Genomic DNA, 14,803 nt, shown 5'->3' with positions numbered 1-14,803 from the left:
AGATTTTGGAAGAGGTTAGTGGTCTTAAGGAAATTGGCCAAGTTTTGGGCAAAAAATAAATTTTTTATTTATTTTAGGATTGTTGGTCAATTTATTAATTAAATAATTAATAAATAAGGAAATAATGTTTAAATAAGATTTAAACATTTTTGGTAGGGATTCCTTAATTAAATATTTTTAATTAAGATAAAGGGATTTAATGGCATAAAAATTAATTAATTAATTAATTAAATAATTAATTAATAAATGATGATGTCATCAAAACTTTTTCAGAAAATAAAAATACTTTATTTTCTAAAGGTTTTTAGGTGTCTACACTTAACACCAATAAAAAGTAAACCTTGTGTCAAAATGAAGCCAATTGGTTGAGGTGGAGCCAATGTATTTGAGATTAAGATGCCACTAACTATTGGGTTTATTTTACAAATTGAAGAACAAACTATGGTAGTAGATGTTGAATGGACTTTAGTTTAGCCTCCAATTCAAATCACACAAAGTAGAGTCATTTGGAAAAAAAAATTAATATGAAAAAGGCAAAGGGCAATGGATTGACAAAGTGTCAAGCACCTAAAAAAGGAGGCAACATCATTGTCAAACAAAGTCCCAGCAGCAAACTCAAAGGACTTGAGTTTTATCAACAAGGGGAATATGGTGTAGGGCACCCTGACCATCTCCATGGTATCTAGTATCATAATTAATAGGTTTTTATGTCATGATAAATTGGGGAATTATTTGTTTCAAATCATGTTATTAGGTGTTCAAATTAAGGTCATGTTGACCAATTTCTTGATTTATGCAATATGGGTCAAAGTGAGTAGAAAAAAGTGGAAAATGCCATGCTAGGGCATAAATGGAATATAATGTAGTGTTAAGATGTCATGATTTAGAGTTAAGAACTATTTATGGTCACTAGGAAAGTTATTAAATCATAAAATGTAAAATTTCCAAAAAAAAATTGTCAGCATTTTTTGTGCAAAAATGACAAGGTTTTGAAGGTGAACAGTCATCCACTTTGAATGAGTCATTAGGGAGGTGAAAATTCACTATAAATAAATGTAACCTCATGTTATGAGATAGAGAGGACTGATGTGGAGTAGGAAAATGTAGGTTTTTTTTTTTTTTTTAAGCAAACCTGGCAAGCCACTATAATATTTATTAATCTGATTCAACGAGGTCAACTGGGAAAGAATCAATGAAGAAAATCTAGCATCATCCCTAAAGTTTACATGTATGTGTATATTAATAGCAAATAATTACAAAAGGTTATCACCCATCTTAGGATAACCCACTCTAAGCTTCTACATAATACATATACAATAAGTTTGGCAGCAAATAGACTTGGAGCTGCAACATAAGAGATACCTCCAATTGAAAAAAAGATAATTGTCGAGATAAACCATTGCTTTGCAATTCTGCCCAAATTGAAAGAACACGAATAGAAGAGCCAGAGAACAAAAAAGAGAATACCATAGCCAAATCATGAAACTGAATTATGTACGAGCCAATCTAAATCAGAGTTAGGCACACCGATTGAATCCCAAAGATTCTATTCCAATGGTTGTGGAATTACTGCCAATGCATTCAACTGAGTGGGGGTTGAAACATTAGGATCTGACTACAAATTAATCATGGCCATTCCAACTGACAAGATTCTTTCCACCACCCACTCACCCAAAAATCATGGATCAGAAGGCAAAGATTGTTTCAAATAATTGATATTGTAGTTATCTATGGAATTATTCATCGCCTCAAGAACAATATAATATTCATGCCTTTGTAGGATTTGAAAATGTGAAAATAGACCACCTACTAAAGCCATACCATTCCATAAATCATATTTCTACATTGTCATCTCCAATTTATAATCCAGTAAGAAATGTGGCAGAATTACCTTATGAGCCAATCCTTGAAGTAACTCCAGAGATTGTAGAAGATCCATGGCATTGGAGAGGAAAATAGATATGACCTGGGAGGGATATAAAAACACAAGTTCCAAGGGATAGAGAAGCTCCTCACCAATGATTCACCAAATGGCTAAACTGACCAAGTGTGAGTTCATAGTGAACATTTGATTCAACACCTCATCCGTTATATACCTAGGAAGCACAACTTCATCTAAGGCTAGTTGTAGCCAAATTCAATTTTTTTTTGGCATGACTAAACGATGTTTCATATGACATGTTGTGTAGGCCAAATCAATATCCCACCCAAAATTCATATTTGAACACAATCTCAGCTTCCAGACTAAATTTGCCTAATTTAGCATTTGCAGATATTTTTCGAGATGATGCGATGAGACTTATTAAATAATCAAATTGCAACTTGTCATTTAATCTCTCCAGTGATGTCCTAATCCTGCCTATAAATAGTAGTAAAACATTACTCCTTAAATATTTGGATTTGTTCACATGAAGCAATCGACCAACATGACATCAAAATTGGAAATCATCAGATAATAAAAGATTTTGATCTTGCAAATTGTACTTTGGAGGAAAAATCAGTGTAAATGCTTTGAATAAAAGCATGCGACATTAAATTCATTTGCATATGATACCAAGCTATAAACAGGGTAACTTGGCATCTGATAAGCATAACTCAGCATCAAAGGCACTCAAAAAAACTGGGCATCTGAATTAAAGACTTAGTTTCTCAGCTCTCAGTAACTTGGCACTAATTACTTTTATGTGTACTCAGCACCTAAAAGGATCTTGTAAACTTGGCACTACAAAAGAACTTGGCACTTGAAGCTTGAAGAACTCAGCACTAGTTATCAGATTCCCAACTCGGCATCTGAAAGGATCCTATATACTCAGCACTACTAAAGAACTCAGTACCTGAAGCCTAAAGAACTTAGCACAGCTAAAGAACTCAGCACTAGTTATTAGATTGCCAACTCAGCACCTGAAAGGATCATGTTTACTCGGCACTACTGAAGAACTCAGCACATGAAGCTTGAAGAACTCAGCACAGCTAAAGAGCTCAGCATCAGTTATCAGAATGCATACTCGGCACCTGAAAGGATCTTGTACTCTCAACACTGTAGAATAACTCAACACCTATAGCCTAAAGAGCTTGACATCTAAAAATTGACTGAGCTTGAATCACAATCAAAAATACTAAGGAGCTCAGCTCCTAAAGGATGATGCATAGCTCGGCACATGAGACAAAAATACTTGACATCTTAAGATAACTTACTTATCTCAAACAATACTACTATCAGCTGCTGCCATGTCATCATGAATAAGATTTTTTAAAACCTTATGTTGCTCAATAAAAGGTAGAGAATGAAAAGTAGAGACATTAACCCTATCACATCCCAAATTTGATAAAAAAATTTGCAACTTTATTTCCTTCACGATAAGTATGCAAAAGGAAAACTTCCCAACATTCATCGAGGAGTCTCCAAATTTGATTGAGAACATACTTTAGTTTCCAAGAAATAATGCGTCTATGAATACAAGCATCAATGATAACTGAAGAATCCCCTTCAATATGTAACCTATTAAGATAGCCTTGTTTAGCTAATAAAAGCCCAGCCAACAAAGCATGAGCTTCAACAATATTTTTTGTGTCAATAGGTAGAGGAGATACTCTAATTGCTACAACCTTATCAAAAGAATCTCGAATGCAAACCCCAACACTCGAAAGACTGAGATTTCCTCTAGAAGCACCATCAAAATTCAACTTCCAAAAACCATAAGATGGAGGTCTCCAACTATTCTTCCTAAATAAGATCTGAGTTGGTGATGTACTAATTTTCCACCCATTAGGAATAAATAATAATTTCCATTCCTAGACAAGTTGTGAATCCCAATGAGTCACAATTGGATTAAATTTAATCCTTTTTAAACTAGAATTAGTCACTTCTGAGATAGATCTTTCAATACCATTTAAGATAATTTCTAATGGAAGGGATTCTTTTCTAAAAATGTGCTTATTTATTTCCCACAAAATAGACCAAACTACCAAATCTGGAACACATTTCCATAGGTTTGCAAACAATAATTTTTGATAAAGAATTGGCCAGGCTTGAACTAGATCCCAAAGATTGGTAGGCAAGGGAGTAGAGTACTTAAGCTTGCTCAAAATAAAGCAACAACAATGATAAGCAAATGAACAAGAGACAAACAAATGATCCACAATTTTGTCATGTTCCTTATAAAGAACACATTTAAAAGGCTTAGCAATTTGCAATCTATTCAGTCTGTCACTAGTTAAAATCATGTGTTTTAATGACAGCCATGCGAAACAACTTGCTTTAGGTAGAACTGTCGAATTCCAAAAAAATGAAAAATCTCTGGACGTAGGTTTATTCAAATCATTTTGTTATAGAATTTTGTATCCCTCTTTCACTAAATACTTACCATCCTTAGCTGGAGCCCAAAAAATCTGATCTTGGACTTCAGAGAAGTAGACTAATCTTGAATTCAGAACATTTTGAAATCGGTTAATTTCCTGAAAAGAAAGAGGCAACTTACTAGGGTCTTTCCAAACTATTTTATTTGAGAATTCAGAAACATATTCCACATATTGATTCAACTGGGTCCCCCAATGGGTTTTCGCAACATGAATAATATTCAAAGAAAACCCACTTTTACATAAGGGAATTAGACCAGTCCAAGAATCATTCCAAAAATTGATGCTAAGTCCATTATTGACTTCCTAAGAAATATAGTCAACTATGATTTTGCGTGAAGCAATCATAAAGTCCCAAACAACTAAACCTTTTGGAGGATTAGAGATCGTTAAGACTCTAGAAGGATCATTGTTATCCAGATATTTTTGCTGCATGATTTTACACCATGTGGACTGAGACTTAGAATACATGTTCCAAATCAATTTCCCACCAAATGCCTCATTTTTGAATGAAAGATCATGGATTCCTACCCCTCCGACATTAGGAGTGTGTGACATATTTTGCAAAGAAACAAGTGGAATCTTTCGAGAATCATCCAGGTTACCCGACCAGAGGAAACCTTTGATCAATTTTTGAATTGTAACTAGTACTTTGGATGGAATCTTAAGGATAGAAATAAAATAGTTAGGGATAGCATCTAAAACTGACTTAATCAACAAGATTCTTCTTGCTAGTGACAACCATCTAACTTTCCAAGATGCAATTCGACTCTGGATATGCTGAATAACTGAAGACCAATACAAAGATTTGTTTGAGCCCATGAAAAAAGGAATGCCCAAATAGACTGAAGGTAAGGAATCTTCTGAAAAACCCAAGACCTATTTAACTTTATCATAAACCAATTTGACAGTATTCAAAAAGTAAATCTTGGATTTCTGAGCATTAACCATCTAACCAGACACTGCTGAATACAGGTCAAGTGTATAAAAAATCTATCGAGCTTCCTGTACATTTGACAAGCTAAACAAAAGAGTATCATCCAAAAAAAGAGAATGTGTAATGGATATGTTTGTACCTAAAATAAGAACTTATTTCCATTTATTAAGCAAGTGTTGATGTGAGATGGTCCTACTGAAAGCTTCAGCCACCATAATAAACAAAACTAGAGATAAAAGGTCCCCTTGTCAAATCCCTTGAGTAGAAGGAAAGAAACCCTCAAACTTCCCATTAATGATCAATGAAAACCAAGCCCCCAAAATACAAGCCTTAATCCATTTGCACCAATTTTTTGAAAAACCCAATTTGGCAAGTACTTGCAGTAAGAATTTCCAACAAACACTATCATATGCTTTCATCATGTCCAGTTTTATGAAAAAACTTGAAGTCTTGTTTGAATTAATAGAATGAAGAACTTCATGAGCCACAAGAGCCCCTTCCATGGTTTCCCTTCCCAAAACAAATCCACCTTTCTCTAGAGAAATAATACGTGGAATAAGATGTTGAATCCTAAGATATATGGCTTTAGTAATAATCTTATAGGATAAGTTGCATAAGGAGATTGGTCTAAAATCTGCAAAAGTTTGGGGATCCCTCATTTTTGGAATGATAGAAATATTTGTGGTATTAAAATATTTCAGCATGGATTTAGACCTTCTAGATTCTTCCATAGTCGCCCATAGATCCCAACCAATTATATTCCAACAACTTTGATAAAATAGTGCAAAAAAACCATCTAGCCTAGGAACTTTGTCAGGCGGAAAAGAAAAGACAACTTTGCAAATTTCTTGTATAGTAAAGGGAGCCATCATAATATCATTATCCTTTTCTAAAACCACTGTTGGAATGGAATCAAGGAGTTTATCAACCTGTGATGCAGTATGGAAAGGGAAAACATCAAGAGCAAGAAGATTCTTGAAAAATTTATTGCCTTCATTCCTGATAAGATTTTCATTAGTCAGGAGGGTGCCAAAGGCATCTTTGATATGAAAAATTGCATTGTTAGTTCTTTTTTGTTTGGCTGAATTGTGAAAGAGCTTAGTATTTCTATCCCCATCCTGAAGCCATAATTCTCAAGATTTTTGTCTCCAGTACATCTCTTCTCTAGAACACAATTCCTCCCATTGTTCCTACAAATTATTTTGAAGAGAATATGTTTCTTCATTCATGCCCTCTTGGATAATCTGGTTGTAAACTTCTTCAAGCTAATCTTTGACTATGACCTTTTGATGAAACACATTTTTGAAAACTTTTTGGTTCCAAATTCGAATTCGAGATTTGATATATTTCAATTTCATTGAAAACTGATGCATTTTCAGTCCTTCTAATGGAACTTCATTCCACCATTGTTGAATATTGTGTAAAAAACTTGGATGTCTGAGCCACATGCTTTCAAATTTGAAAGAAGAATGAAAGCATTGATTAGAACAATTGTTGTTGCAATTGAGATTTAACAAAATAGGAAAATGATCAGATCCTGGTAACGTAAGGATGTCTGATGAAATATCTGAACAACTCAGCTGCCAATCTTTAGATAAAAGAAATCTATCTACAAGCAGCAATATTTGCAAAGCTAGATCTCTTATTAGTCCAAGTAAAAACTCCATTATCTGGTTTAACATCCATCAGATTGTTATTATCCATGAAAGCAATAAAATCTTGAAGATTTTTAGATGGGGGGATAATTCCACCAATTTTTTGTGATTGATCTAATAGAGCATTGAAATCCCCACCAATAACTACTTGTTGATCTTGCAATTGAAGCGAAAGTGTGATAGACTCCCATAAACAAGCTTTCCCCAAGGTTGATGCAGGTCTATATACATTAATCAGGATAAAAGAAATATCAAATGTAGTTATTTGGATCAACTGCCAATTACTTTCTTGTCGAAGAAGCTGAGAGTTAACTGTGAGAGGATTCCAAAAAACTGCTAAGCCTCTAGAAGCACCCAAACCTTGCCTATGATATGCTTTCCATTTTTTCCAAGATGCAATGATTTTATCAAAATTATTTTGAGTCAACTTGGTTTCTTGTAATAAAATAATGTCTGCCTGCAAAGAATCAATTACTTGTCTGATTCTTTGACTTTTGTCAAAGGAATTTAAGCCTCTGACATTCCATGAGATGATCTTCATTGATGACAAGGAGAACACCTAGTTCTCCTTGTCGATCTTCTAACAATAGTAAAACTATCATCCAATGTAGTTTGAATACCTACAGCGATTTCTTTCTTAATTTTGGAGCCCTTTTGTCTACCTCTAGCCTTTGGTATTTTAGTAAGAGGAGTTATTGTAGACAGAGTCTACAAAATAGATAAAGGCTTGAATTTAAAATTATCTTGCATGGGAGAATCTTGAGAGTGAGATTGTAGAGGAGAGAAAACTATAGATTTCTGCACTAGTTGATAAATATTGGTCTCTAATCCCATGGAATCTCCAAACACTGAATTGATAATTCCTACATCAGAATCCTGAGAAGAATTTTTAAGAACTATTTGATTGTCAGAATGTTTAATAATAGTTAGTTTGTCAAACATCTGACTAGGAATCAAATTGTTCCAAAATTGAAATTCTCAAAGTAGATTATCAATCACAGGTGATTTATAATCCTCATCCTGCAAGCCTTCTTCTTTTGCAATATCAAAAATACTAGAGGTAGTAATCTCAAATAAAATTTGATCACAAATAAAAGTCAATATGACAAGAAAAGGATAAATGGAAAGACACTATATAGGCTGCTTTAAAATTGGCCATGGAAAACTTCTGTTTTGAAAGGTGATCAAATGAAAAGACTTTGCAACTACACATTGTTGAGGATTTTTCAGTGGCTACAAATTTGACTGCACACTTGTAAAGGAATCCAATAGAGAAGAAGGAGCATATTCCAACATGAGAAATTTACTATTACAGCACATACTCTTGACAGAAGCAAAGAGCCAAAGAAATTGATGGAGGAAGACTAGGAATGAGTCTGACATAACTTGAACTGCAATTGTATTCCCTTCATAAATAGAGTTATCTATTGGATAACCTGAATCCTTTTGCATGATAACTATGTCAAAGATGTTGCTATTCTTCACTGGACTTTTCATAGAACAAGCCGTAGGATCTGAACAATGGTTTGGACAAACTTGTAACACATTATCTTGACTAGTTTGGCAAATATAGTTGAAATGACCAAGATTATCTTGGAATTTTAGAACCACAGAAGAATCTTGCACCTTATCTGATTGTATCCATTTTCCCCATTTGGATGTGAGAGCTATAGATTGAGGAAATGACTTGCTACTCAATAAACACACCCTAACTTCCAAGTGAGGGCATTCATACGAAATCAAATCATGTTTCAGAAAAATTCCCAACTTGTTAGCTATGATTTCCAAAATCTTAGGATCATAGTACTCCAACGGAAAAGAAGGAAAAGAAATCCAATATGGAAAAAATTGGATATTGATATCTTTGGGATTAAAATTTGGTATCCACAACATGGTGTATAATCCCACACCCTGACAAAACCAACCCTTTTGCCTATTTACAACATCTCTATCTTCTTTCAAATTAAAGATGGCAATAAAGAAATTGGATTCGAAATCATGATAAAAAAAATCTATAAGTCCAGACCAAAGGTTGAAAGCCCAATTTTTAATTTCTAAAATGGATAACGAATCAGAGGAAAACTTACCTATGAGAGCTTTCTGCTAAAGAGTGGACACCAAATTTTCTAACATTTGATTTGGCAAAGTGACATGCACCTATTGTTGGGATGAGTGTAGATCTTGATCCAAATTTTGATCCACATTATTCTGGGATTTCTCTTGAGTATTATCCTATAATGTAGATTTATGTGCAACTTGTTGATGACCTTGATCTATCTTACCCTGATCTGTTTTCCTCTAGATCTTATTTGGTATGAGGAGGGCTCTATCTGTTGTGTTTTCTAGCTTCTGTCGAACCAGAGCATTTTGGATCTAAACAGTTTGTATTTGAACAGAATGGCCAAGAGGGGCACCTTGACATATATCAAATACAAGTTTCTTTTTGAACTTCATCCTATTATGATTCTTTTGTATGAATGTAGATTTATGACACACTTTCATAATAGGCGACTGAAATGAATGAGTCACTGAAGGATTGTTGGGCAACAGATAATCCTGCCAAAAAGAGTTTGAAACTTAAGGTTGCTGACGATGATGAGATGATTCACCCTTTTCAAAGGAGGGCCCAAGTTTTAGCAGCCACTGGATATTGAGATGTCATCAGTGATCAACGATTATGAAATCTAGGGTTAAGGAAAAATGGTTTTGCAGGTTGAACAATTGCTTTCCCTTTGAAGATTGACTTATGGGAAGTGTTTAAAACCCTATTTGAATTAATATCTCTGAAAGAAAATCTTTGAAGTGGAAAAGGATTTGATTTGGAATCGACTAGTTGCATGACTAGTGTAGCAAAGAAGATCTAACTAAAATCATGATCCTGAGCTGGTTGAACAAAAGGTGTGGATGAAAATATGGAAGAGGGCTCCTGGAAAACTAGATCAGAACCAATTTGTCGAGGCCTATTACGCTCAAAATCCTTGCTCCTACTCATGCCCTCAAAACCCTTCCCTGTACGCTAAAAAACCTTCCCCGAATGCTCCATCCATAGGAAAATGTAGGTTATGGTATGATTTTGATAATAAAAGTGTGTTGTTGTTTGGTGGAAAATCTACATATTTATTGATGTTTGAATGTTGCCCTGCCATCTTATCATTGGAGTCTTGGTTGTAATCTTCTTGAAGTAATTTTATATATGATATTGACATGAGTTATATCAATATTAATGATGCATGTTTTCTTAACACCACGGGCTATGGGAATAATTCTCAGTAATCATAGTTTGGAGAGTAATCTACATGCACTCTCAGGTTAATTGATCTCAATATCTACATATTTCTATTGTGTAAATTTTGGGGGAGACTTAAAGACTCCTTTGGTTTCTTTCAATGACCATCTTAGGAGATGGAACCATTTCTTTGTTCCATATCTACCTAAACAACATGAGTTATTGATATAGTTTCCTATATTCACCAGTTAAACAATAGAATACTTGTAGTTTCAAGATTAATTGACCACAGTAACTAAATATAATCTTTGTATGAGGATTGGGAAAGATTTGAAAGTTCCCTTGGGTGTTTTAATTTCCATCTCATTAAGTTGACTTGCCACCTTTACTCCTTGTGTTAGAAGATACCAAGAATTAGCAATTTAGTGTTATTGCCATGGAAATACAACAAGTCTATAGATTAGGAAGTGGTAGAAGTTGGTGAATGATTTGCATAAATTTTTGAAAGATTACCTTTAGTATTAGGATGTTGTATAACCTTTTCGAAGGAAGAAAAGGTGGTATATTGGAGCTTGGAAACCAATCATGAGATTCAATAGTAAAACCCTCATCAACACAAGCATTTGGAAGTTTGCTGGTCTACTCAATAGCTAGGAGCCCAAAATCAGCAATTGGAATTTTTTTGGTAAGGTAATGATGTTTTAAAGTTTAGTTATTATTTTAATTTGGAGATTTAATGAGTTTGGAGTTAATAGGGGTGTCTTATGCCTATTTTCTAGACTCAGGTTGATAGGTTATATACCTTATGGAATAGTTGGGAATCTACAACATTAGATTTTGGTCAAGTTCAATAATGGGTGTCTGAATCACTCTTTAGTTTTGATAAATGTTTGGAAGGATTGTAGGTTCCTACCCTAAAACCTCTAAGGGAGGGTTACAAGGAAGAGACTCGTTAAATTAGTTTGTAAGTATTGATGTTTAAAGCCAACCAAGGAGAAGAACCTTGTAAATGTTTTGAATTCACTTAGTTGGAAATGAGTTAATTCTTTTGGAAGAGTATTGGGTATGGTGTTGATAAAGGTCCTAGAGGGTGTAAGTGGTGGAGTTTTTGGGTATTGTGAGAGTTAGTTATTTGGGTATTGTGAAGGGTTAGGTAGAAATAATTGGAATAGGTGAGAGTGGCACAAGGAATAAGCCATTCACCTTGTCTCTAATCTTGGAGAATCCAAAGGGATGGCATAGGATATGTTTGGTAGACTTGGAAGAAGCCTAGTAATCTAAATTAGTAAGTGAAGAATATAGTTAGCACCACCATCTCTGTCATCAAATGCCTAGGATTGGTACAGGGGTATAATCCATTATCTGTAGTATATGAAGATTCCACAAGAGATAAATGATAATCAAAACAGGGCATGAAGTTATAAGCCATTAAATATGTAATTTTTAAAGGAGAGCTATGGTGGAGAAACATTGAAGGTGTATTATTAGCATGCGTTGATGAAGAACAGTTGATGGGCATCAATTAATACATCTTTGATTCCTATTTTCAATAGCCTAAAAGTTATCTTTTGAAAGTTAATGTGTGTAAATAGTAGGAATTATATGCATTTGTACTTAGGTTATTTATTTTTAAAGTTAATTTTGAACTAATGGATTAATGTTGATACTCAGTTGAGAAATGCATATTTTTATTTCATTAATTTGAATTGGATTGTGTAAATCTATGGTATTTTTTATACATTTTACCATTTCCAAGATGCTCATATATTTTAAGGAAAGATATTTGGCGAGAGATAAAACTATATACACCAAGAGATCCAGTCAACTGAAAAAATGTATGAAAGAAATGAAGAAAATGATCAGTCAACTAAAGCATTAATGTGTATTTCATGGATGACTAGCATGCATTTGATAGACTTATTCTACAAAAAATAATCATAGTTTTATCCTCTTTTGCTTCACTCAATCCTGAACATTCAGATTGATTGTTTTGCTTTATGAAATAAAGAATAGTATATATTATGTTACTACTCTATTCTAAAGGCGGGGGGTCACTACTCTATTTGAGTATGAAAGTTTGTCATAGTTTACTTGATAATAGGGAATTAGATGAAAGTTTGACAATTTAAAAAGCTAGTTAAGAAACTATTAGTATTCCATGGTTGTAGGAAAATCTTAATTTCAAACTCAACATAGAAGCTTGGATAATGGAAGAAATCATTTTGGACCTTAGTTTTGCTTTGGATGCATTAGAAATCAAATTTGTTTTACTCAAATGGATCATAATGGTAAGGTAGATTCTATCATAGTATTTTAGAAAGTTTGTTATTCCTTTTGTTAGAAACAATAGTCCACCAAGATAACTAGGGGGGTGGGGGTGAATCAATTATCCAACAATTAAAAAATTTATCTTTTTTAAGAAAACTTAAACATTGAACCAAAGTAAACAAAAACTATACAAAGATGCACATAGAAAATTACACAAAATTTGTTTACTAGGGAAACCCTTGATTAGAGGGAAAACCTCGATGGGAATGATGCCTACAAGATGATGTACTAATACAAATATTCATTGTTAGAGGATGGACCTTGTTAGGAGTATATTACAACATTTAATACATATGAGTCCCTGTTAGGAGACTTTGAATCCCTATTAGGAGATTCCAAACCTATTAGGAGTTGTAGTACAATGTGTGCAAGATGAGCCCACTGCCCAAACATGCAATTACAACTACAATAAGAGCTCACAACTCAAACAAGTAATTTACTAGTATGTTCCTCTTTCCTTTGTTCTATCAACCACACTAATCACTTTCAAACATTGTAGACCAATTCATGAACCTCAAATCAAAATATCAAACCTCAGATCACTTAGCAAAACCTTGGAAATGAAGTTTCCTTCACTTCCACTCTGCTATGCTCAAATTCTCATTCCACTCTTGTCATACTTATAATCACTTGGCATGAATACAATTCCATTCTTAATGATAAAGTAAAATTCCCTTCCTTTATTCTGAGTCCATGAAACAATTCCTTGAGTCAGCTATTAGACCTTCTCAATTAATCATTATAGGACCATATTAAGAACACATTACATTTAGTGATAATATTAATCTCCTGCCTTGCAACTTGAATATAATTTCATACACACAATATTATGATGAGAAAACTTAGCCATGATATCATCAACATGTCTTCTTCACATCCTCAACCTCAATTCTTAGAATAACAACTCTGCTAAGAGATATAACAAGTTTACTTTGTAAACTCTATCTCAAAATAGAAATCACCAAAACTTACATAACTTCTTCCAAACTTATCAATTCTTCTTTCGACATTAACTGTGTATACTAGATACTCAAAAGTATCTACCATAACCTTAGATAGTTAGAATACTCAACTAGTCATCCATACCAACTTGATATTTTTTTTTGTTATTCTATCAAATACCACAGAAACTATTATGTTGACATCAATGACAAAATCAATCATGAATGTAGCATATCTACAATACTCCCCTATAGGAATACCATCAGCATTCATGCTTCCAACAATCTCCCCCTTTGGCATTGATGGAAACATAGATGAAAAACATCTATTTCTAAGAATACCAATAAAAGACTATTCATCTTACTTTTCAAATCCTCTTCATCAATCATTCTCCCCCATTGATATACCTCAATTTTTTTTTTGTCAAACTGCCATTTCATGTTGTACATCTTTTGAACATGTTGTTCTACCTCATGATCTTCTCATCGTGTTTTTCATACCAAAATTCTCACCCATTAACATTAATGTCAAAGGTTTCAGCAACCATCAAACTCTACAACAACTGATTCTTACTAGCTCAAGTGTCCAAAGACACTATTCAAAAAAACATCCAACAAGAGTCCTAGATGAATTTATTCATCACAAATACTCCCCATACAGGAAGCATCAGCATTCAGTCTAGACAAACAATGTTGCTCTATTACATTGGACTGATGTATTCTTACATCTTCTACTCTGATGTAGTAAGGGGCATAACCCCTAGCATACCTTGCAAATACTCAAAAGTCTCTTTGGGAAGAGGCTTAGTGAATGTATCTACAATCTACTCTCTTGTGCTCACATACTCCAATCTAATTTCCTTTTCTACAAATTTCTTTCTCAACACATGATACTTAATAGAAATGTGCTTAGTCTTTGAATGCAACACTAGATTCTTAGACATATTTACCGTGCTTGTGTTGTCACAATGTATGACAATAGGTTCACTAATTTCTATCCTTATATCCTTCAGCATATGCTTCATCCAAACAACATGATTGCAATTGTTTGCTATTGCAACATATTTTGCTTCCACTATACTTTGTAATGTACAATCCTACTTCTTTCTTAGCCAAGAAACCAATCTTCCTCCAAGAAAGAAGGCTCCACTATTGGTGATTTTTCTATCATCCATACTACCTGCCCAATTAGCATCAGTATAAACACTTAGATTAAAATAATTAGATCTTTCATACCACAATCCAAACTTTAATGTTCCTTTTAGATATCTAAATATCCTTTTGACTATTGCATAATGTGCTTCTCTAGGATTGGCTTGGAATCTTGAAACAATTCCAACTACATTTACTATATCTGGCC

The sequence above is a fragment of the Cupressus sempervirens genome, chromosome 5 (genome assembly GCF_028749045.1).
Source record: "Cupressus sempervirens isolate cs-2001-9-10 chromosome 5, ASM2874904v1, whole genome shotgun sequence".
NCBI classification, from domain to species: domain Eukaryota; kingdom Viridiplantae; phylum Streptophyta; class Pinopsida; order Cupressales; family Cupressaceae; genus Cupressus; species Cupressus sempervirens.
Note: the sequence above shows the minus strand (reverse complement) of the source record.